This window comes from Pipistrellus kuhlii, unplaced genomic scaffold (assembly GCF_014108245.1).
Source record: "Pipistrellus kuhlii isolate mPipKuh1 unplaced genomic scaffold, mPipKuh1.p scaffold_m20_p_3, whole genome shotgun sequence".
Taxonomy (NCBI): domain Eukaryota; kingdom Metazoa; phylum Chordata; class Mammalia; order Chiroptera; family Vespertilionidae; genus Pipistrellus; species Pipistrellus kuhlii.
In genome coordinates this window covers 88,725,022-88,747,056 of record NW_023425529.1, presented here as the reverse complement: position 1 = coordinate 88,747,056, position 22,035 = coordinate 88,725,022, and the positions used below count along the sequence as shown (strand labels likewise).

The 22,035-nt window shown below is 41.0% G+C and overlaps 1 protein-coding gene and 1 non-coding gene across 2 annotated transcripts in view; one reads left to right on the top strand and one right to left on the bottom strand.

The window, feature by feature from the left end:
- Window positions 1–22,035, top strand: part of UBL3 (ubiquitin like 3) — a 70,444-nt gene that overhangs the window by 17,765 nt on the left and 30,644 nt on the right. The gene's annotated exons all lie outside the window — the stretch shown is intronic.
- LOC118731110 lies at window positions 13,047–13,150 on the bottom strand. The gene has a single exon (XR_004991803.1). It is a non-coding gene; the product is annotated as a small nucleolar RNA U13 (small nucleolar RNA).

Genomic DNA, 22,035 nt, shown 5'->3' with positions numbered 1-22,035 from the left:
CAATGGCACCATCAGCCAAACAGTTTGCTTAAGTTAGATATCTAGGAGTCATCCTTGATTCCTTTCTTTCCCTCATCCCCCAAATTCAATCCATTTCAAAATACAATATAAAATTCTCTCATTACTTTGTAACTATAAATAGACTGTTATAATTAATTATGTATATTTGAATATATTATATGTGTAAAATATATATTTTAAGAAAACTTTGAACCTTATTTGTCTTGTCCAATAAGGTACCTGTGGCTAGTATAACTGAGGAACTGAAATTTTTTTAGTCACCTGGTTAATGGCTACTATGTTGTACAGTGCAATTATATGTAGTTTACATAAATCTTTCAGTGGACTAAAGAGATCTCTGATTTTTGTGTGAAAAGGGGCTTGTATCCCAAATGGTCCCTGATTGCTAAGATTTAGGTTTTACATTGTGATTTTTTTTGTTCTCTCAATGTCAGCATCTATTTTTTGCTATTGTATTATTACATCCCCTGGCTCTTTCCACTCCAGGAGTGGCCTCTTTCCACTTCGGCCCCGCCTTCCCACACTGCCCAGAGGCCCTGAGAGATGGGGGGGGGGGGGGCCCGCAGAACACCTCCGTCTTCGCCATGGCGCCTATGTATGCAAATCAACCACCATCTTTGTTGGGTTAATTTGCATATTACACCTGATTGGCTGGTGGCGTAGCAGAGGTACAGTCAACTCACATGTTTATTATTATGTATGACTAGAGGCCCAGTGCATAAAATTTGTGCACGATGAGGGGGGGATGTCCCTCAGCCCAGCCTGCACCTTCTTCAGTCAGGGACCCCTCAGGGGATGTCCCACTGCCTCTTGCAATCCACGATCGCTGGCTCCTAATTGCTTGCCTGCCTGCCTGCCTGCCTGCCTGATTATCCCAACTGCTCCCCTATTGGCCTGATTCCCCCTAACTGCCTCTGCCTCACCCTGCACCCGGGACCCATGATTCTCTTCTCTGGCTGGTCATGGTCACCCAGGACCTGGGCTTCCCTCTCTCTGGCCTGCTGCAGGCACCCAGGACCTGGGCTGACTTTGCCCTGGCCAGTCGTAGCTGAAGAGGACTGTGGGCGGGCGGCTTTGCCCCAGGCCGCAGCCACAGGTACTGATGCCCAGAACTGTGGGGTGGGCAGCTTGTCCCTCTCCTGGGCCATAGGTGCAGACTCAGCTGCTGGCGCCCAGGACTGTGGGCACCATGGGGACCATGGGGCATGTGGTTTGTCCCCCTCCCAGGCCACAGATGCAGACACAGCTGCTGGCACCTGGGACTGTGGGGACCGTGGGACCATGGGGCATGCGGATTGTCCCTCTCCTAGGCCATAGGCGCAGCTGCTGGTGCCCAGGACCATGGGACAGGTGGCTTGTCCCTCTCCTGGGTTGTAGCCTAGCTGGTCCCCATTCCTCTCTCCTGAGCTTATTTGTGCCTGGCTGGTCTCTATTCCTCTTCCCCGGTTGTGAGTATCTGAGCTGTTATGGCATGATGATCATTTGCATGTTAGCTCTTTATTATATAGGGTTGTTATCAAGTTTATATATATTTTTTTAAAGAATGTTTTTATTGGGTTGTGTTTTTTGTTTGTTTTTTGTTTTTAGAGAGAGAAAGAGAGAGAGAGAGAGAGAGAGAGAGAGAGAGAGAGAGAGAGATCCATTGTCTGCCTCCTGCATGCCTCCTACTGATGACTGAATCCACAACCTATACATGTGCTCTGACCTGGAATTCTACCTGTGACCTTTAGGTGCATGGGATGATGCTTAATCCATTGAGCCACATCAGTGATGCCAGAATCCTCTTTTTAAAAAACAAGATACTCGCCAGGACTGGTTTGGCTCAATGGATAGAGTGTCGGCTTGGGGACTGAAGGGTCCCGGGTTCGATTCCGGTCAAGGGCATGTACCTTGGTTGCAGGCATACCCCCAGTAGGGGGTGTGCAAGAGGCAGCTGATCGATGACTCTCTCTCATCGATGTTTCTAACTCTCTATCTCTCTCCCTTCCTCTCTGTACAAAATCAATAAAATAAATATTAAAAAACAAAAAAACAAAAAACAACGAGATACTCTAAGAACCTGGGAGTCATCACTGACCTCTCTTTAACCCCCAGTAAGAATGTGAAATTAGCCCTCAGAAAAGAAGAGAGGGCTAAAAATATAAATTAGTGTGGGCATTTAATTGAAGAAAAATAATACCAATATGAGAATACATGAATTCACCCAGAGAGGGAGGGCAGCCTATAAATACAGTGAAGAATTTTAAAAGTGACTAAAGTAATAGAATTACAGGAAAAGGAAAAAAAAATAATATATATTATATATATATATATATATATAAAATCTTGAAAGACATTCAAGGAGAAACTCAGGGAGGAGGAGTGGTTGGGTAAAGTATATACTGAAGGGCGGTGAAGAATAAGGATAAAGTCCAGCTTGTGTAATCTGGTGAAGGTTGTATCTTAACTCATCAAGTGTGGTCAAATAGTTTTTTTTGTTTTAATTACTAGTTTTCTTTCATATTGAAGTGTTAGGCATAGAAGAATTAAGTATGTCCACTTTTTTTGAAGTTATTACTGTTTTTGCAGTTCCTGTGTTCATATCTAACTTTTCTCAATACTTTCTATTTGTTAAAATGTTTTGTTTTGTTCCTGTACATAATCTGGACAAGTATTAATAATATTTAATTTTTGCTCTGAGATTGAGCTTTTTAAAATCCTGCAGAAGTACAGGACCTAATAGGATTGTTGGTTCCATAGCAACCATTTAGCTCATGTTTTGGTGCAGGGTTTACAAAGAGATGTTGTGTCTTGTTAAATTCTCTATATCTAGAGCACATGTGTCAAACACAAGGCCCGCGGGCCAAATCCGTCCCGCCAGGCCTTGCAATGTGGCCCGCACCGCGCTGTCATCACTGCACTCCGCTGCGTTTCCATCACAATGACAGTTTATGACTGTTCAGTAAACCATTCGGCCCGCAATTTAGGCTGGATTTTAGATTTTGGCCCCTTCTCTGATTGAGTTCGACACCCCTAATCTAGAGAAAGACATTTTACTAAAAAATTGGAACATCTTGCCTTTCAGAGATGTTGTCAGAATTCCAGCTGGCACAGGAGGCAGCAAAAGTAAAAGGCTCTTTCATTTCCCTGAGTACTGTCTACCTTACTCTTTTTAGACTTAGGACAGACAGCCAAGAAAAATAAAAAGATGGGAAAACATTTTCCTTAAATATTTTTATTATGAAGTAGATGTGAGTTTACTCTTAAGTTTTTTATGGTGCAGATGTAAGCTTATTATTATATCTTTTATTTTCAAATTTGCCAATACATGAGTCATTTGTGAAATGTCATTTCTTTAGAATCATTAGATATACAGCTGAAGTCTTCTTGGACCAGTTCAAGTGGCCATCCCAGTTGGACAAAAGGGAGAGTAGTCTTTCCTGAAATTGTAAAATTATTTTGTTGATTCCTAGGTGAGTTGAATGACTATGTAAATAATAGTTACCTGTGAAGTACACCAAAGATAATCACAAGGACAAAAAGATATCCCAGAATAGGTACATTAGATAGTACTAGTACAAAGGCAAGAACTATAATTCCCTTTTGCTCTATTTGAAAACAGTCACATATGTGGTCATTTATTATTAATTTTTACTAAAGAGTTAAGTTTTTAAGATTGTCCTTATTTTGTTAGTCTTAGCATCTGATAGTTTTAAAAAATAAACTATTTAGATTAAGGAAAAGTAATCATAATAATGCAATATCAAGTAGGTTAATGTGATTGCCACTCAGCAATGGGTGAAATGTAACTTATCTCTGTAGTGAATTGAATGACATTTATTTTTTCTGTGATCTCTTGATATACTTGACCTTTTCTAAAGGGAACTGTTTATTTGGCTTGCCTTATTTTGCCCTTTCTTGGCCATAGTCTATTTATTTTATATATTTGTACTTAGATACAAACCTTTTTTATTGTCTTATTTTAATTGTGTTACTGACTAGAAAAACAATAGGATTATTGTAAAATAGGAAACATTTTAAAACACATAATGCCATTTATAAAATTTTGTTACTAATATAAATGTTGTGAATGTTTTATTCTCTTACCTCTATCTAGACTTGGTGGGGGGAGTGCTTGTACAGTTGATGATTCATTTTTATATGTTTTGATCTGGGGAAGTTTTAAAGATCAAATTAATGTGTAGGCAGTTTATATTTATTCACTCATTAGAAACCTTTAAGTCTTTTGAGTTTTTCCAAATAATAAAATTGGCTTCTTTTAAACACATCTCATCTGTACCATTTTTCCTTTTTAAAATGCAATGTTCTTTCTGGGGATTCTATAGAGTCTAATATGGATGTGCCAGTGACAAGAAACATTTTGTTAATTTTAATTCATGAATCCCTCCTAACGTTAAAGCAAAATAAACATTTGCCTACACAAGAGTGTGTTATTTCAGTAGAATCAAAAGGAGGGGGAGTTTGAGCTTATGTATATTGGAGACTTGCAGAAATGATTATTTTAAAAGTCCTTGGGTCCTCATAGAAGGAATTTTTTTAAAGCTCCTTGCCCCTCATTAATACATTATATTGTCTATCCTACTTATAGATTTTGAAATACATATATATGGTATATAGATACAACATCTATATATGATATTTTTAAAAATAATCATACACTTTAACAAGTTTTATAGTTTATTTACTCCCCCTTCCACCTGTCTAAAATAAAAATAAAAATTAAAATCTCTAAATGTATGATTTATAAAATTTATACATTTTGTTTATAAAGTCAGCCAAATAAGTTAGGACCTCTCAGTCAGATTCTTCTAATCTCTGGTACATCTCTTTTGTAGTGTCACTAACATACCACTATCACTAAGGTCTTCATTAGAGAACCTTCTTTACAGAAACAAAACAAAATTCCTGGTGCTGGAAGTTAAGAAACATTGTTAGGCTTATCTAAACACCATAAATCATTCTATTAAGCTGACATGTAGAATCTGTGACATTTCTGAAGTGGTTGAATTTTACCCTTGCAATTGTCTATAGAAAAATTTGGGGAGTAAGGGATGAGGAAAATGAATTATTCTTGAGTTATCACCTGTGATAGAGGTCTAAGGTCTTTTAATCAGCTTTGACATTAGTGAATGTTGCTCATTAATTCTTTTGAGAGGAGGTCCTTGGATTCTTTCAAAATTATCTCTCTCCAATTTGCTAATATGATTCTCTCTCTCAACCTTTCTCTCTCTCTCTTGTTGTTTTTAAATGATGTCCTTTTTGGTAGAAAGAATACTTTTTATCTTAAAAAACTGCTTATGAAAAATCTTTATAATTTGTAGTACCTTAGTATTTTAATTCATTATTATAACTAAACAGTAATTATCCAAGATTGGTTGCTGAAAACATAATGCTTTTATTAGATCAAATCTAATTCCATGAATAGGTAGGTTAATTTTTTTTCTAGATATATGGTAGTACTGTTATAGCAATCTCCTTAGTTTATGCTCTTGGCTTACTCTTTCATTCATAAGCAGCTGTATTTCTTATGAACTCTATAATTATGTTTTTTTATTCCAGGATTTCTACAACTTTATTTAGCCTTTCTCTTCCATCTTACATTATTTTTCATTTTCTGTCCCAAAGCTAAATTACTAGTTTTACAGTTGGATTTAACTTATTTCTTTATGTACTAGAGGCCCGGTGCATGACATTCATGCACTGGCTGGGCGGGCGGGGGGGGGTGTTGTCCCTCAGCCTAGCCTGCGCCATCTCACAGTCCGGGACACCCCCCAAGGGGTCCTTAGCAATGCTGCAGAGGTGGGAGAGGCTCCTGCCACCCCTGCTGCATAGTCATATACTTCACAAAGTACTCTCCCCCCAATATTTCCAATACCCACCTAACACAATACATAGTTATTACAATCTTATGGATTATATTTCCTCTGCTGTACTTTTCATCCCTATGTCTGTTTTGTAACTACCAATCTGTACTTCTCAATCACTTTACCGTTTTTACCAGTTGAGTTAACTCTTTTAGATTATAACATTGAATCACTTGGGTGGGATTTTATAAGCATTGTTTTTACTTTTATGAAAAATTTCAGACAAACACGGAAGTGGAGAAAATAGTATAATGAAACCCCTTATACTCATGTCCAAGATTTAACATTATCAACTAATGGTCAATAATTTTTTTATCTGTTATCTGCTGTATTTGCCTTTCCTGGATTATTTTTATTCAAATTCCAAATATTATATATGATGTTTTATGTATATGTATAAGATATACACCTCTTTAAAAATAACCCTTCAGCCATTCTAGTAGGTAATAATATGTATTCAGCCCTGCTGAATCCCTAAGTTCCATCCACCTTTCTGATGAAACTTCTCACATTTATGACATGCTGGACTTAGCTTCCAGCAATTTAAAAAAAATTTTTTTTTTAAATATATTTTATTGATTTTGTACAGAGAGGAAGGAAGAGAGATAGGGAGTTAGAAACATCGATGAGAGAGAGTCATCGATCAGCTGCCTCTTGCACACCCCCTACTGGGGATGTGCCCGCAACCAAGGTACGTGCCCTTGACCGGAATCGAACCCGGGACCTTTCAGGCCCCAAGCCGACCCTCTATCCATTGAGCCAAACCGGTTTCGGCTCCAGCAATTTTTTTTATTGATTTTTAGGGAGAGAGAGAAAAAAAAATCAATATTATAGTGAAACATTTATCAGCTGCCTCTTGCATGTCCCTACCAGGGACTGAGCCCAAAACCTGGGTATGTGCCCTCAATGGGAATCAAACTGGCACAGGATGACTCTCACTGAACTGAGTCACACCAGCCAGAGCTAGAATTGAGTTTTGAATTGGCTAAATACTGTGCCAGCTTAAAAGTGAGGGTTTACATGGAGTACAAAATACAGGAGATGAAGAATAGGGAGTGACTTTCAATAAATGAATGGAGAGAATTGTGGACTTCAGGACATAATCCTATGGTTCCCTGGAGAAAATCCTTGAGGGCCACAAGGATTAAACTAGACTCTATAAGATTAGATGGGAGAGCATTCCAAGGATGGAACTAGTATAATTTCAACCGATATTGGAGAAGACATTTTGAAATGAGATGCAAAGCCAGAGTAGTGGAGGAACTTTTGTATACTGAAATGGTAGCATGAAGGCACATGCATATTTGAGAGAAGGAAGGAATGCTTTTAGCTGGAGGAAAAACCCACCTTCAAAAAATAAAGGTTACTCTATTAATAATGACTATCAATAAAGGTATTTATCTTATACTAGAAGCCCGATGCACAAAATTCGTGCACGGGGGAGAGGGTCCTCTCAGCCCAGCCTGCACCCTCTCCATTCCGGGACCTTTTGGGGATGTCCAACTGCTGGTTTCAGCCCAATTCCAGGAATCGGACGAAGACCTGAAGTTGGGCATTTCTCTCATAATCTGGGTCTGCTGACTCCTAACTGGTCCCCCTGCCGGGCTGGTCACCCCCAACTGCCCCCTCCCTGCCACCCTGGTCACCCCTTAGTGCCTCCCTTACATGTCTGGTTGCCCCCAACTGCCCCCTCTGCCGGCCTGGTCGCCCCACACAGCCTGCTGGTCAGTCGTTTGATTGTTCCTTGCTAACCCCTCTGCCAGGCTTGTCACCCCATGCAACCTGCTGGTCAGTTATTTGATTGTCCATCACTATCCCCCCTGCTGGCCTAGCACCCCATGAAGCCTGCTGTGCAGTCGTTTGGTTGTCCCTTGCTAACCCCCCTGCCGGTCTGGTTGCCCCATGCAGCCTGCTGTTTGGTTGTTACTGTGAGGGCATTGTGACCAATTTGTATAGTACCCTTTTATTAGTATAGATAACAAGAAATCTGGAGAAAGCTACTCTGAGTCTGGTGTAACAGCTTAATGATGTCAACAAGCTGCCAGGTTTTTTTTATTATTAGAGACTAGATTTTCACCTTTGTGCTAGTTGCCTGTGGTTTCAAGATAGCTATGTGGTTATGGATATCACAGCCTGGTCAAAGGCAGAGGGCAAAGGATGGAGTGGAGGGCATAGCAGTGACAGCCCAACTACCATTTTCCTTCAGCTCTCTTATCAGCAAAGGATACAATTTCCTAGAAGACCCATCAGTCTTTCTTGTACCCATTGTTGAGAACTAAATCACATAGCCACTACTGTTGCAGTGGAATTTGTTATAGTTCTAATGTCTTCTTTTATTAAACATTACTTCTTTTTAAAGTACTGTTACTTAGGAAGAAATAAAATGATCTAATATGGCATGTATCTATTAATATCCTCTATAGCACTTTCCCACAAGTTGTCTTTTGTTCATTTCTTCATTTACATATCCAGTGTGTCCATAATAGGTATTAATTTGTTATTTTTCTGAGTGCATGATTAATACCATGGAGAGATTCTTATATTATTTGGGGAACACAAAAGTATATTTACATACTATTGAGCATTGTCACACATTGTTAAAAACATTAATATTAATAGTCTTTACCGTATTTTCCAGCATATAAGACGACCCCCTAATTTTACAGCTAAAACATAGGTTTAGGCCTATATTCGCTGTATAAGACTACCCCCCATTTCAAAGAAAAGACTTACTTTGCCGTCAAGATCTGCAGGTAATTTTTGTGCAATTTTGGTCTTTTGCCCCCGATTTTCAGTTTACTTTTTTTCGTTTCAAAAGTCGTCTTATACGCCGGAAAATACTAGATATTAGAGATATTTTCTTAATTCACTTTTCTAATAGCAAAAGAAAACTTCAAAATTTCTAACTTGAACTGACGACTATATATAACTTTAGAGATCATTGAATATAATTACTACCTCCCTAATAAGGGAACATAGAAAATAGTATGCTATTTTACATTTTTATGAAAAGTTTACAGAATACATTAAAATATATGTCTCATTTGAGCTTCAAAACAAATTCTGAATAGGTAGGCTATTATCTGTATGTAAGCCCTAGTTTTGTGATCAGGAATGTGACTTTGGGTAAATCATCTGCAAAATGAGAAAAGGAGAGTAGTATGAGTATCATTTGCATTAAAATATAGGAAAACATTTTTGCAAACAGTATGAGCTGGCCAGTGTGTCTCAATGGTTATGTATCAATCTTGGAACAAGAAGGTCACAGTTCAATTCTTGATCAGGTCACATGGCCAGATTGCAGGCTCAGTCCTCAGTGTGGGGTGTGCAGGAAGCAGCCAGTCACTGATTCTTTGTCAGCCTTGATGTTTCTTTCTTTCCCTTTCTGTCTGAAATCAATAAAAAAAATATTTTTAAAACACACAAAAAGAACAGTATGAAACAAAAGTTGGTAGTAGTGGTATTAAAACTAAGAAACTTAGCATCCAGGACAGTCAGGTATATAGTATGTCCAGGATGTCACAGTTATTAAGTGGTAGGACTGATAACCAAACCCAGGCTACATCGTAAACTGGAAAAAATCTAGGGTTTTGAGTAATAACATATTAGAATGTCTTCATAACTTTGTGTTTTTGGACAGGCAATATCGTACTTTTTTTTTTTTTAGAAACAATACAATAAATTGGTAGTTATTTTCCTTATTCTGAAATTCGTGCACTGGTAGGGTCCCCATCAGCTGCCGACTGCTGGCCGGGGCCTCCCTCCCTTATGGCTGCATGCCACCGCAGCTGCTGGCCAGAGCCTGCCTCCCTTCCCCTGGCCGGCCCCGCCCCTTGTTCGAACTCCTGGACAAACTCCTGGTACAGTTTGCATATTACACTTTTATTATATGGGACTAGAGGCCCGATGCACAAAAATCTCCTTCAGGCCTTGTCCTCCCTTCCCCCGGCACCTGGCTTCCCTCTGGCACCTAGAATCCAGGCTTCCCTCCAGCCACTGCCAGGCACCAGGGACCAGTGCTTCCCTCTGGCTGCTGGCAGGCACCGAGGGCACAGGTTTTCCTCCAGCTGCCACCGGGCACCTGGGACCCGGGCTTCCCTTGCAGCACTGGCTTCGTCCAGAAAGACGTCCAGTCTAATTAGCATATTGTTATTTTATTATTATAGATTATTATAGATAGTAAGATCATGCTTTATGTTTATAAATTGGACAAATATATATGATACAGAATGCATTGAGTATACATAAAGACATAAGCAGTGTGTGGCGCCATTTAATAACTTTGCTAAGTTAATTTGCTAGTTATACATTAAATATTTAATATTAAAACTTGTATCCTAACCGGTTTGGCTGAGTGGGTAGAATATCACCCTTGTACAGAAGGGTCCTGCATACTATTCTGACCATAGCCATGTACCTTGATTGTAGGCTCAATCCCCAGTAGGCAGCTGATTGATGTTTCTCTCTCATTGGTGTTTCTAACTCTAGTCCTCTCTCTTCTTCTCTGTAAAATATATATTTTTTAAAGTTGTATAAAGACTAAAATAGATCATTAATTAAAGCTGCCTACACAGTGACTTCTTTTCTATCATTTTTTTCTTTAGCAAACTCTTTCAGAATTCCATTATATATGCCTGATATCTCCTGAAAGTACTATAAAAGCTATTTAGTACACATTTGTTAATGATAATTGTGGTTTTACCCACTACAAAGAATTTATAAATGCATAATCCATTAAAAATAAAGAATTCTATTAAAAATTTAGAAAGTATAGAAACTATTTTTTAAAGTTGAAGAAAAATCACCCATATTGTTCCCACCCAAAGATGACCAGTGTAAATATTATGGTTTATTTGTTGCTAATCTTACAAGTAGTAATTGTTAAAAGTAAATCTTGACGGCAATTTTGCCATCTTTTCTTCAGAGTTCTTTAGATCCACCTTCCCCCAAACTACACTATACTAAGCAAAGCTGGTTATTTAGTAGCTCAAATACAGCCCTCAAGGAAGCAGTGGTGCAAACTTCCACTTGACACTATGTTCACAGTTACTAAACTAATTTATACTTCAATGTACAACAATAAAAAGTTACTATCACTACTGGAGAAAAAAGAGCTCTAAAAATTAATAGAATTGATATGGCATGCTGGATGTAGAATTGTGGTTAAAAAAACTAGGTGGGGAGGAGAGAGAAAGGGTAAAAGCAATGAGAATTGAAGTATGGAATACTGATTCACAGAACTCAGAAAAAGTATAAGGAGCTAAACTAGCAAAGCTAGATTCTTGTCCAGCTCTCCATTTTATTATGGGCTGAGAGTTAGGCCATATCCTATCTAATAAAAGAGTAATATGCAAATTGACCATCACACCAAGACACAAGATGGCCACCTCCATGTGGTCACAGATGACTGCCCCATGTGGATACATATGGCCACCATAAGATGGCCACCACAAGATGGCCTGCAGGGGAGGGCAGTTGTGGGATGTTAGGGGTGACCAGGCCAGCAGAGAAGGGGGGGTGACCCAGGCCTGCAGGGGAAGGTACAATAGTTGTGGGTGATCAGGCAAACAGGGAGGGCAGTTAGGGGTGGCTGGGATGGCAGAGGAGGGCAGTTGGGGGAGACCAGGTCAGCAGGGGAGGGCAGTTTTGGAAGGGGGGGGGCCTAGGACTGCAGTGGAGGGCAGTTGGGGCAACCCAAGCCTGCAGGGGACAGCAGTTGGGGGGTGGCAGACCTGCAGGGGAGAGTAGTTTTGGGGGATCAGTCCTGCAGGGAGGGTAGTTGGGGGGGGTGGGGAGGGACAAGGCCTGAAGGAGAAGACAGTTGGGGGGACACAGGCCTGCAAGGGAGGGCAGTTGGGAGGGGGGAAGGCCTTCAGGGGAGAGCAGTTTTAGGGGACCAAACCTGCAGGGGAGGGTGGGGGGGGGGGGGAACAAGGCCTGCAGGTTGTGAGAGGAATGTCCAACCACCCATTTAGGTCCAATCCCATTAGGCCTACACTAGCGGTCGGACATCCCTTAAGGGTCCCAGATTGGAGAGGGTCCAGGGTGGGCTGAGGGACAACCCCCTTCCCCCCCCAAATGAATTTTGTGCACTGGGCCTCTAGTATGTTTGTATGTATGTATGTATATATGTATATGTGTATGTATGTGTGTATGTGTGTGTGTGTGTGTGTATATAGCTAAGCAACCATCTGACCAGTAACTATGATGTGCAGTGACCACCAGGGGGGGCAGACCTTAACAGGAGCTGCTGAGCTGTAGTGACTTGGAACGATGGTTTTTGGGTGATACACCCAGAACCAGAGAAGAGGGAGCCCAATTTCAGGGTGCATCACCCAAGAACTGCCCTCCCACAGTCTGGGACCCCCCCTGGGAATGTCAGAGAGCCAGTTTCGACCCGATCCCTGCAGGCCAGGCCTAGGGACTCTTCTTGCAGGAGGGACCCCACTCATTCCACAGACCTTTGAGCTATGGCAGCGCCCCAGGTGCCCATCTCGCCCAGTCCTGCCCCGCTGGCCACCTTCTAATTTTCTTACAATGTGCATGAATCTGTGCACCGGGGCACTAGTATTGTATAAAAGCCAGGATTAGGAGAATCCAAAGCTCCTGACTTCCAGTTTATTTGTTATTCTCCTATACGTAATAGAGCAAAAAGTAGCAGTGACTTTATAGAAAGTGAATTATATAAATGTCGACATTCATTATATGAAATTTGTGTATTCTCTTTAACAGTTGAATCTCTGTGGGGGGAAAATGAGAATAACAGAAACTTTCTAATTCAAAAACCTGAATTCAAATTCTGACCAGTTTCTTTTTGATATCATTGCTCTTTGTGATTTCATCGTTTTAAGGAACACTACATATTAAGTGATATAATATAGTATATATTAAAATTTAATTGGGAAACATAGCTACACAGTAGGTAAAAAAGAGGTGATTATTGTAAGACCTAAAAACTGCTCCATTGATGCACAAGCTACTGCATAAACTATTGCTAATTATAAAACAAAACAGAATTATGAGTATGAAGATGTGTCACTGGGTTAAGGGAGATGACATAGCCAAGGCCAATATATCTTTTCAGTCAATGACCATGTGATATACACAGAAGCAAATTTTGGAATAAACAAAATGTTTTTTATTTATTTATTTTTTTTTTCACATCAGACGGGTCATGTGCCAAAGGTGTAACAAGGTTAATGGGCGGCACACCTCACACAGCCGCGTGAACACCCAATCATCACGCTTATGAACTCCGAAAGGATCTAACAAAATGTTTTTTAATACAGTCAGTATTTAAGCTAAAGAACTCCTCACTTAGTATTCACAATGAAGAAAATATTTTGGTACAGTTTTAAAAGGCATTAGACTGGAGTCAATAAATACGTATAGGGTGACCTCCCCAAAAAAATGTATACACACACTTGGAGTAATTTTAAAGGCAGTGTTTATTAAAAAATGCATTTCATTTTCAAAATTGAGCTGCCAGCTGTTAAAGTGTGTATACAATTTTTGGGGACACCCCGTATAAGGCACCCTTTTACCACCACCTCAGTATCCAGCCTTACTCTTTGCTCATGACAGACATGGATAATTAACCACAACTAGAGTTCCCCAGGAACATTGTCTGTGTCTCAACAAGTTAAAGAGCTTAATCCTGTGATTCTTAACCAAGATGATTTTGCCTAAAAGAGATCTGTGGCCATGTGTGGGGATATTTTTTTATTGCCATGATTTGGTGGAGGGCAGGGTCTGTTAGGTATGATATTATATATCTAAGAATGCACAAAACAGCCCCCACAACAAAGAATTACCCAGTATGAAATATCAATCATGGTGAAGTTGAGAAACCTTAACTTAGCCTAAAATCTTGGACTCAGAAATTGTTAGATCTATATTCAGTCTTCCAGTTCACTTCGCAAGATTTTTAATTTCAGTCTCAGTTTCCTCATCTGGAAATAAAAAAAGACAATATCTGCTTTATATAATTTTAGTTTCCACAGTTCCTGACAAACGGTATTGTTATTATCACCGCCAACAATAATATCAAGCATGTCAAGAATTATTAGAGTGGTAAAGTTTGATGAGTACTATAAGACTTAGAGATTTTCAATTTCTTTGCTAAATTCCCCTGTTTGAGCAGTAGTAATTCACATATACTTTGTGTAATAGCTGTATTACAGCAGAGTGAGACCACTAGAAGTCTTTTGTTTTCCATGTATTTTTTAACTATACAGCTCTGGCTACCTAATTCAGATTTGCATGATTGAAATAATAAAAGTTTTCAAGACTGAAAAATTTGTAGAATGGTTGCAGACATTCCGAGTACCTTGGGTCTTTGGAATGAGGATTGTTCCTTCCTAAGGCTGTGTGCTGAGCAATAGCTACTGCTTCTTGGGATCAGTTCTTCAGTAGTTTCTGGGGCTTGTTAAGATTGTGGTTGATCATGGAAATCATGGTGTTTTCTCTCTTTCTCTCCAAGGGCCCCCAATGATTTTATTGATGCAATTAGGGAGGATGATCAGCTGGTTCAGTACTTGTTCTGTGCCTTCATTAAACATGTATCTGGAGTCCGGCCAGTGTTGCTCAGTGGTTGAGCATCAACCTACGAACCAGAAGGTCACGGTTCGATTCCCAGTCAGGGCACATCCCTGGTGTGGGACGTGCAAAAGGTAGCTGATCAATGGTTTTCTCTCATATTGATGTTTCTATCTCTCTCCCTTCCTCTCTAAAATCAATAAAAATCTATTTTAAGATCACACAAAACACGTATAATGATAGTAGCACAAATACATACTCTCTGTGAAAAACTGGCTAATGATGAGAGAAAACAGCAAGAAGTGAAGACATAGAAGGAGTGCAAGGCTTTGTGATTCCTGCCCTTGAGGAGTGTACTGTCTAATCAAGGAGATATAACTTACACATTTAACACTCAAAGGATTTATAGACCTAAATGTATGGCAGATCTCATATATAAGGTAGTAAATAATTGAGCAAGGTTAAGAAAAGGACAAATCAAAGATAACCATTTCATTTGATTGAAGATAATTACTACTTAACATATAAATATGAGACTTATGGCACTTTAAGGTCTTATAATTTACAGTAAATGTCCATACTTGTTTTATTGGATCTTTGCAGTAGCCAAAAAGATAAAGTAACAATTATTAAAGTGCCTGCCAAATGCATATATATGTGATATAAATTAAGTTATAGATTTGAAAATATATTGGGAAATGCACGTTAGAATTAGAAGAGTAATAGTTTGTCTCCAGCACTAGCCTGGCCAGGAGACCTTGAAGAAGGGTATTCACTTGATGCCCTGTTTCCCCCAAAATAAGACAGTGTCTTATATTAATTTTTGTTCTCAAAAATGCGTTAGATCTTATTTTCAGGGGATGTCTTATTTTTCCATGTGCTAGGTCTTATTTTCGGAGAATGTCTTATTTTCGGGGAAACACAGTAGAACCTTCCTATAGAGACATTGCACTCCTTTAATTCTAAAGTTCTGTCTGAACTCCTTAAACATACTTTTTTCACAAACTAAGCCTGTTTTCTTTACTGTCAGTATTACGTTTCTTTCACAAGTTAGCAAAGCATGTAGAACACTTTTCTATCTCCTTTTTCTAATCTGAAGACATGTCAGGGTGTTTTTTGTTGTTTTTAAATCCTCACCAAAGAATATGTTTTTATTGATTTGAGAGGAAAGGACAGAGAAACATCGATTGTTTGCCTCCCCTTCGTGCCTGGCCAGGGATCAAATCCACAACCTACGTATGTGCCCTACCCAGGAATTGAACCCACAGGGCATGATGCTCCAACCACCTGAGCCACCCAGGCATATCTGATGAAATATCTTTTATATAAAAACCAATAAAATATGGAAAATAAGAAAAATACATCACAAAGTGTTTTACTTTTTTAGCCTATTTAATAGGTTGTGTTTTTATAAGGTATTTATATTAATTAATTTATAAATAATTGATTTATAAATATGTTAACTTTATTTCATGGCACTGTAATTGAAATGTCAATGGTTAAAGAAAAGAGACACTTAACAAACTGTGTTCTCTTACATAACAGGTAGTCCTTGCCCTCAAATTTTTTTCTAACTCTTCCTATAATTTCCCTAAATGTAGAATATGAATACCTTGGGAAATATCAGCTGAATTTTGAACAGCACTTAATGAAAAAGCTGAAAGAATTTGCATATACCTTTCAGTGGAATGATATTACCACTTGTGATCAGAATTTAAGTCATGAGAAGGATTCAAGATTAATTCATTTTCTTTTTTGTCACCTAAATGAACTTTAGCTAAAAAAGATAGGAAATATATGAAAAGATATGTAATCTATCTACCAACTTTGAAGTTCTTGGATAGTATATGAAAAGACATTTTTAAATTTTTATTGTAGACCTTCATTTACACATCTTAAGGTTCAAATAAATTAAAAATCTAATCAGTGCAGTAACCATCTGAGGAAGGGCAGAGATTTCTTTGAGTAGGCAAAAAATTAGCCCTGACCGGTTTGGCTCAGTGGATAGAGTGTTGGCCTGTGGACTGAGGGAGTGGGGAGGGAGTCCCAGGTTCGATTCTAGTCAAGGGCATGTACCTTGGTTGTGGGCACATCCCCAGTAGAGAGTGTGCAGGAGGCAACTGATCAATGCTTCTCTCACTTTGATGTTTCTAATCCTCTATCTCTCACCCTCTTTCTTCCTCTCTGTAAAAAAATCAATAAAATATATATTTTAAAAATTAGGTAGTATATACATCTATATATAACCTAAATATAAAAAAGCCAGTGACCGGAACGTCCAGTGGCTATGATGCCCACTATGACCAGCAAACCAGTCCGATCTGAGGTGGGGACAGCTGTCCTCTATCCAGCCCTGCCCCAGATGGACCCGCCCCACCCCAGTTGTCCCCCTGGCCGGCTCCACCCTAATAGGGGGCAGGACCAGCCACCCAACCTTCTGCAGTCCCTTCCCATGGCCGGCCCTACCCTCAATCAGTCCTCACCAGATGGGTTCCCAACACCCAGATCAGGGTCAGGGACAGCCAGCCAACTACCCATGGCCCCTCCTCCAGCCCTCTGGCCCCTGATTGGCTCCCCCAACCCGATTCATGGGCTGGGCTAGCTGGCCCACAGCCCCTCCCCCTTGGCCAGCCCCACCCCCATCAGCCTCCACCAGCTCCATCAGCCTGTGGCCCTTCCCCCCAGCCAGCTCGACATCAATTAGGGCAGGGCCCACTGGCCAATTGCCCATGGCCCCTACCCCCAGCTGGCCTGGCCCTGATTGACCCCAGACAGGGCAGGCTGGCTGGCCAGGCCAACCTCCCACCGTCTCCTCCCCCTCTCCTTGACAGGCCTGGCCCTTATCCCGTCAATTGGGGCCGAGCTGGCCAGACCCTGAATTCGTGCACTAAGTCTCTAGTTAATAACCTAAATCTAAGGGTTATTCAGATTATCTCACTCAAGGTAAAGGCACCTTTTATATCAAGTGGATCTTCGATTATTTTGAAAGTTTTAAAAATCCTGTATAATAAAAATGTAATATGCAAATCAACTGAACAGTGGGATGACCAGTCAGTTGGGGGTGGGGCCAGCGAGCAGGTGGCACCAGGCCAGCCAAGGCACATCCCAGTAGACAGAAGGAGGGGATGGTGATGGAAAGGTGGAGGTGGCAGCAACCAGCAGAGGTGGAGGGGGTGCAAGGGGTTATGCTGGCTGGTGCATCCCCTAATCGGCCTCCCAGTCTCCTCCCACAGAGGGAGGTTGCTGGTGGCAGCAGCGGTGGGGTGATGGGGCGGCACTGTCCTTTGATTGGCCCACCTGGTAGCCTCCCACAGAGGGAGGCCAGACTGCGGCTTAAGCTGTTAGTAGAACATTCCCCGGAGAGCTTCCAGACTATGAGAGGGCACAGACCAGGCTGAGAGACAATCCCCCTGAGTGCACACATTTTTGTGCACTGGGCTTCTAGTTCTTTATTATAATTGTTGACTGCAAAGATAGGTGATTTGTATATACTTTTTGACAACTTTCTGGCAGATAATAGTCAAGTGTCTTGTTTAGAGGACAGTAAGTGATCATTTAGGTTTGAGGGAGGCTTCTGAAGGACTTGCCTCTTTAAGTTATGGAGTCTTTGATATCTATCTAATAATAAGGTAATATGCAAATTAGTCAGGACACCATTATGTAAGACCAATCAGCAGGCTGCGTGCGCAGCAGGGGCAGGTGGGCAGAGACTTACAGCATCAGGGATGAGGACGGGGAAGATGGGGACCATTGGAGGGCTGCCTGTACTCCCCACACGGTGGTGGGGCTGTGAGTGCTCCCGATGGCCACTGCCGCTTGTCCAGAAGGACCACAGATTCCTTCTGTCAAGTGGCAGCAGAGCTGTTCTGCCGGGAAACCTCTGCACTGGCAGCAAAGGCAGCTGAGGGAAAGTCCAAGGTCCAAGGTTCAGAACTCCTGGCTCGGCCACACCCCACCTTGGCCTCTGGCACCACAGGTCAAGGGTTCCGAGAAAGGCAACTCCTTCCTGTGGTTCCTCATATTTCCAGGCCATCTCCATCAACCCGCAACGCCCCTCAGGTCAGTGTCAGGAATCAGTGGAGGCCTCCAGGTATCTGGGCAATCAATGGAGGGAATTTCCTCTAGCGGCTGGACCTAGTGTCCAGGGCCAGAATTAGACCTACACCCTCCCCTTCATCCAGGAGAACCCTGGACGATGTGGTCTGTCCATCACCGGATGAGTGCACCCGATTGGTTAAGCACTGAGAAGCTCATGGCCGATGGCCACTGCCGCTTGCTTAGTGCCATCCCGGGCCTCTGGCAATCCGCCCATGGCCACTGCCAGTTGCACAGGGCTGGCCCGGGGTTTCAGCAAGTTGGCGATGGCTGCTGCCACTGCGAGAGCCCAAGGCTCAGGCAATGAGGGCTGGGCAGGGCTCGGGCAGGCCAAAGTAGCTGCGATGGCTGAGGCTCAGGCAGCCTTGCAGCTGGCAGTGGCAGCAGCAGAGGTGTGATGGGGGTGTCGCCTTCTCCTGATCACAGGGTGGCCTCCTGCAGAGGGAGGCCAGAGGCAACAGTAGCTAGGGGCTGATGAGTCAGTGCCATCCCTTGATCAGCTAGTCACTTCCCACAGACCTTGGCAGGGAGCAGGCCTAAGCTGTCAGTAGGACATCCCCTGAGGGCTCCCAAACTGTGAGAAGGGGCAGGCCAGGCTCAGAGACCCCTCCCCAAATATCGTGCACTGGGCTTCTAGTAACAGCTATAAAAACAAGTTCAGTCTGGCAGTTGTAGTTGCAGGCAAGATTCATCCTTGTCCTACCAGGGCCTCTCTAGTCTTGAAGAAACTGTAGCAGCCAAGAAGGTCACCCTAAAAGTTTCATGTGAAAGTTTTCTTAAAATTGTTAGTGATGACATGTTTTATTAGACAAATTTCTTTTACTTCCTGGAAGATTTTGAATTAAGTTTTAAAAGAATGCACAAATAAGCAACCTGTATATTTGGCAGTATGTGTAGTTTTCATAGTTAAGAATATTTGACTTTCTATAGCAGGAGTGGGGAACCTTTTTTCTGACAAGGGCCATTTGGATATTTATAACATTATTCACAGACCATACAAAATTATCAACCTACTCATTAGCCTACTGTATTTGGTCAAACATTTAATTTACCTCTAATGCCTTGACCAAATGATTTTTGTGGGCCTCATACAGCCCTTGGGCTGGACATTCCTCGCCCCTGTTCTAGAGTAATATGACTGCCTTATAATTACAACTTTTAAAAAACTTTTCATTATATAAAGTTTCAAACCTTTTTTTTTTTTTTTTAAGTTTCAAACATTCATTAAAATAGGAAAAATAGTCTAAAAGACCTCTATGTACCTATCACCATGCTTTAAAAATTAATAGCATATACTATTTTTTTTATTCACCTGAGGACATGTTCATTGATTTTGATGAGAGAGAGAGAGAGAGAAAGAGAGAGAGAGAGAGACAATCAGTTGCTTTCAGCATGCATCTTGACTAGGGCTAGGGATTGAACCCACAATCTAGGTATGTGCCCTGACCGGGAATTGAACCTTTGACCTTTTGATGTATGGGACAGTGCTCCAACTAACTGAACCACACTAGCCAGGCTATATCATTTTTAGCTCTGTATCAGATGATTTTCTTATCTCCATTTCTTTTATATCTTCTTCTGGAGCATTCTCTTGTTCTTTAATTTGTGGGTTGTTTCTTTGTCTCATTTTGACTGTCTGTTTGGGTTTGTGACTGTGTTTTAGGTAGATCTGCTACACCTCTCAATTTCTAGTGCAGGACAATGTGAAACGCTTTTTCTGTCTAATCAGATCAGGCAAAAACTCAAAGCCTCCAGATACTGCCTCTGCCTCCTGATAGGATTTAGTCTTACATTGCCCTCAGGCAATTATCCACAGGTGTAGGGAGTGTTTTGTTTTGTTTTGTTTTTTAGTAGGGTGGGGCAGTTGCTTCTGACTGGAGGCTATTATTCTCAGTCTCTTATTGAGCCTCAGAAACTCCTCACTGTGGTGCAGGGTGTTTTTCAATAGGGTTGGTCAACTGTCTTCCCCCCCAGGTAAAGTCGCCCTTATAGCTAATTCCTGTGTGATAAAAATGTCCTTCACAGCATGAGGGAATGACTCAGCATAGGAAGCCAGGATGTCTGCCTTCTGAGTTCTAACCCCTAAGTCCCTGATCCTGGCTTCTGCACACACACCTCCAGTCTACTCTGCCCCCCCCCCCCCCCTTCCCCCGTCAGAGCACAAGAGGAGTTACTCTTTAGGGAATTTTGTGCATTGGCTCTTTAAGAGGGTGCCTAAATTTCCAGCCATCTCTCCATGGCAGGCAGTAACCCCACTGTTTTTCACAGCCAGATGTTATGTGGGTATCCTTCTCAGTTGTGGTGCTCTCTGCTGGGACGCCCAGCTTGGGGATAAGACCCTGGAGTTCTCAGTGGCAATCCCCCACAGCTGAGATATCTCTCTGGTACTTCAGCTGCTGTCTGTGGATGCCTGGCCAACCCTTTCGAGCCTCTGCCTCTCCTGCCAGTCTCTTTGTGGTCTCTACTTTCTATCCTCAGTTATCAGGATTCTCTCCCACAAGTCTTCCATTGATTATTTAGGAAGTTTTTTGTATTTTAGTTTTAATTCCAATTTGGTCCTGGGATTGTGTCAGAGCAGCATCCACTTACTCCACTGCCATTTTTAATCTATTTTTATCATTCTTACTACATCTAGACACCACCATCCTTCTTCACCAATTATTTTTTATAGAGTATTTTAAAACAAATATCCCAGTTATCTTGTAATTTCCTCTTAAATTTTGTAGATATGAATCTCTAAAAGATAACATCTATAATCATGACTTCATTATATGACAGTAATTCCTTGGTAAACACTTAATCCCCAGTCCATATTCAAATTTCCTGATTAATAGTTGGTTTGTTCAAATTGACATCTAAAAAGGGTTTGCACATTACATTTGATTGTCACTTAAGTCAGTGGGCAATGTTAAAATATGTACACAGATAATAATTTAATAAAAATAAATAAATAAATAAATAAAATAATAAGTCAGTGGTCACCAACCTTTTGGATCTTGAGGATCACCAGTGGTCTATGGACCACCAGTTGACGACCACTGAAAATATCTTTTATTCTTGAGGCTCCCCCTCTCCTTATCCCCCTTTCTCTCTCCTATGCCTTTGATTTGTTGGAAGAAAAGGACTTATATCCTATAGAATATACTACATGTTAAATTTGGTTAAGTTTTGCTTTTTCATAGTGTCATTTATTTTTTTTTCTCTGTTCCCCAGTTTTCCTACAAACTTAGAGACTCAATTAGATTCAGGTTCAATGTAATTTCACTTCTTAAAGATTGCGATATAATTCTCACATAAGAATTCACCCCTTCAAAGTATATAATTCACTGGATGTTTAGAATATTCATAAAGTTTTACAAATATCTGCTTGAGGTTATGTATTGATTGGTTGATGAAAATGTGACTACAGACTCACAACCTAACCCTGTATTTCCCCTAAAGATGTAATGGTTCAGTATTCTCTAGTTCAATCTTCACTGGACTGTGTAGAATGGAACTACTGTGAATAACAAGAATC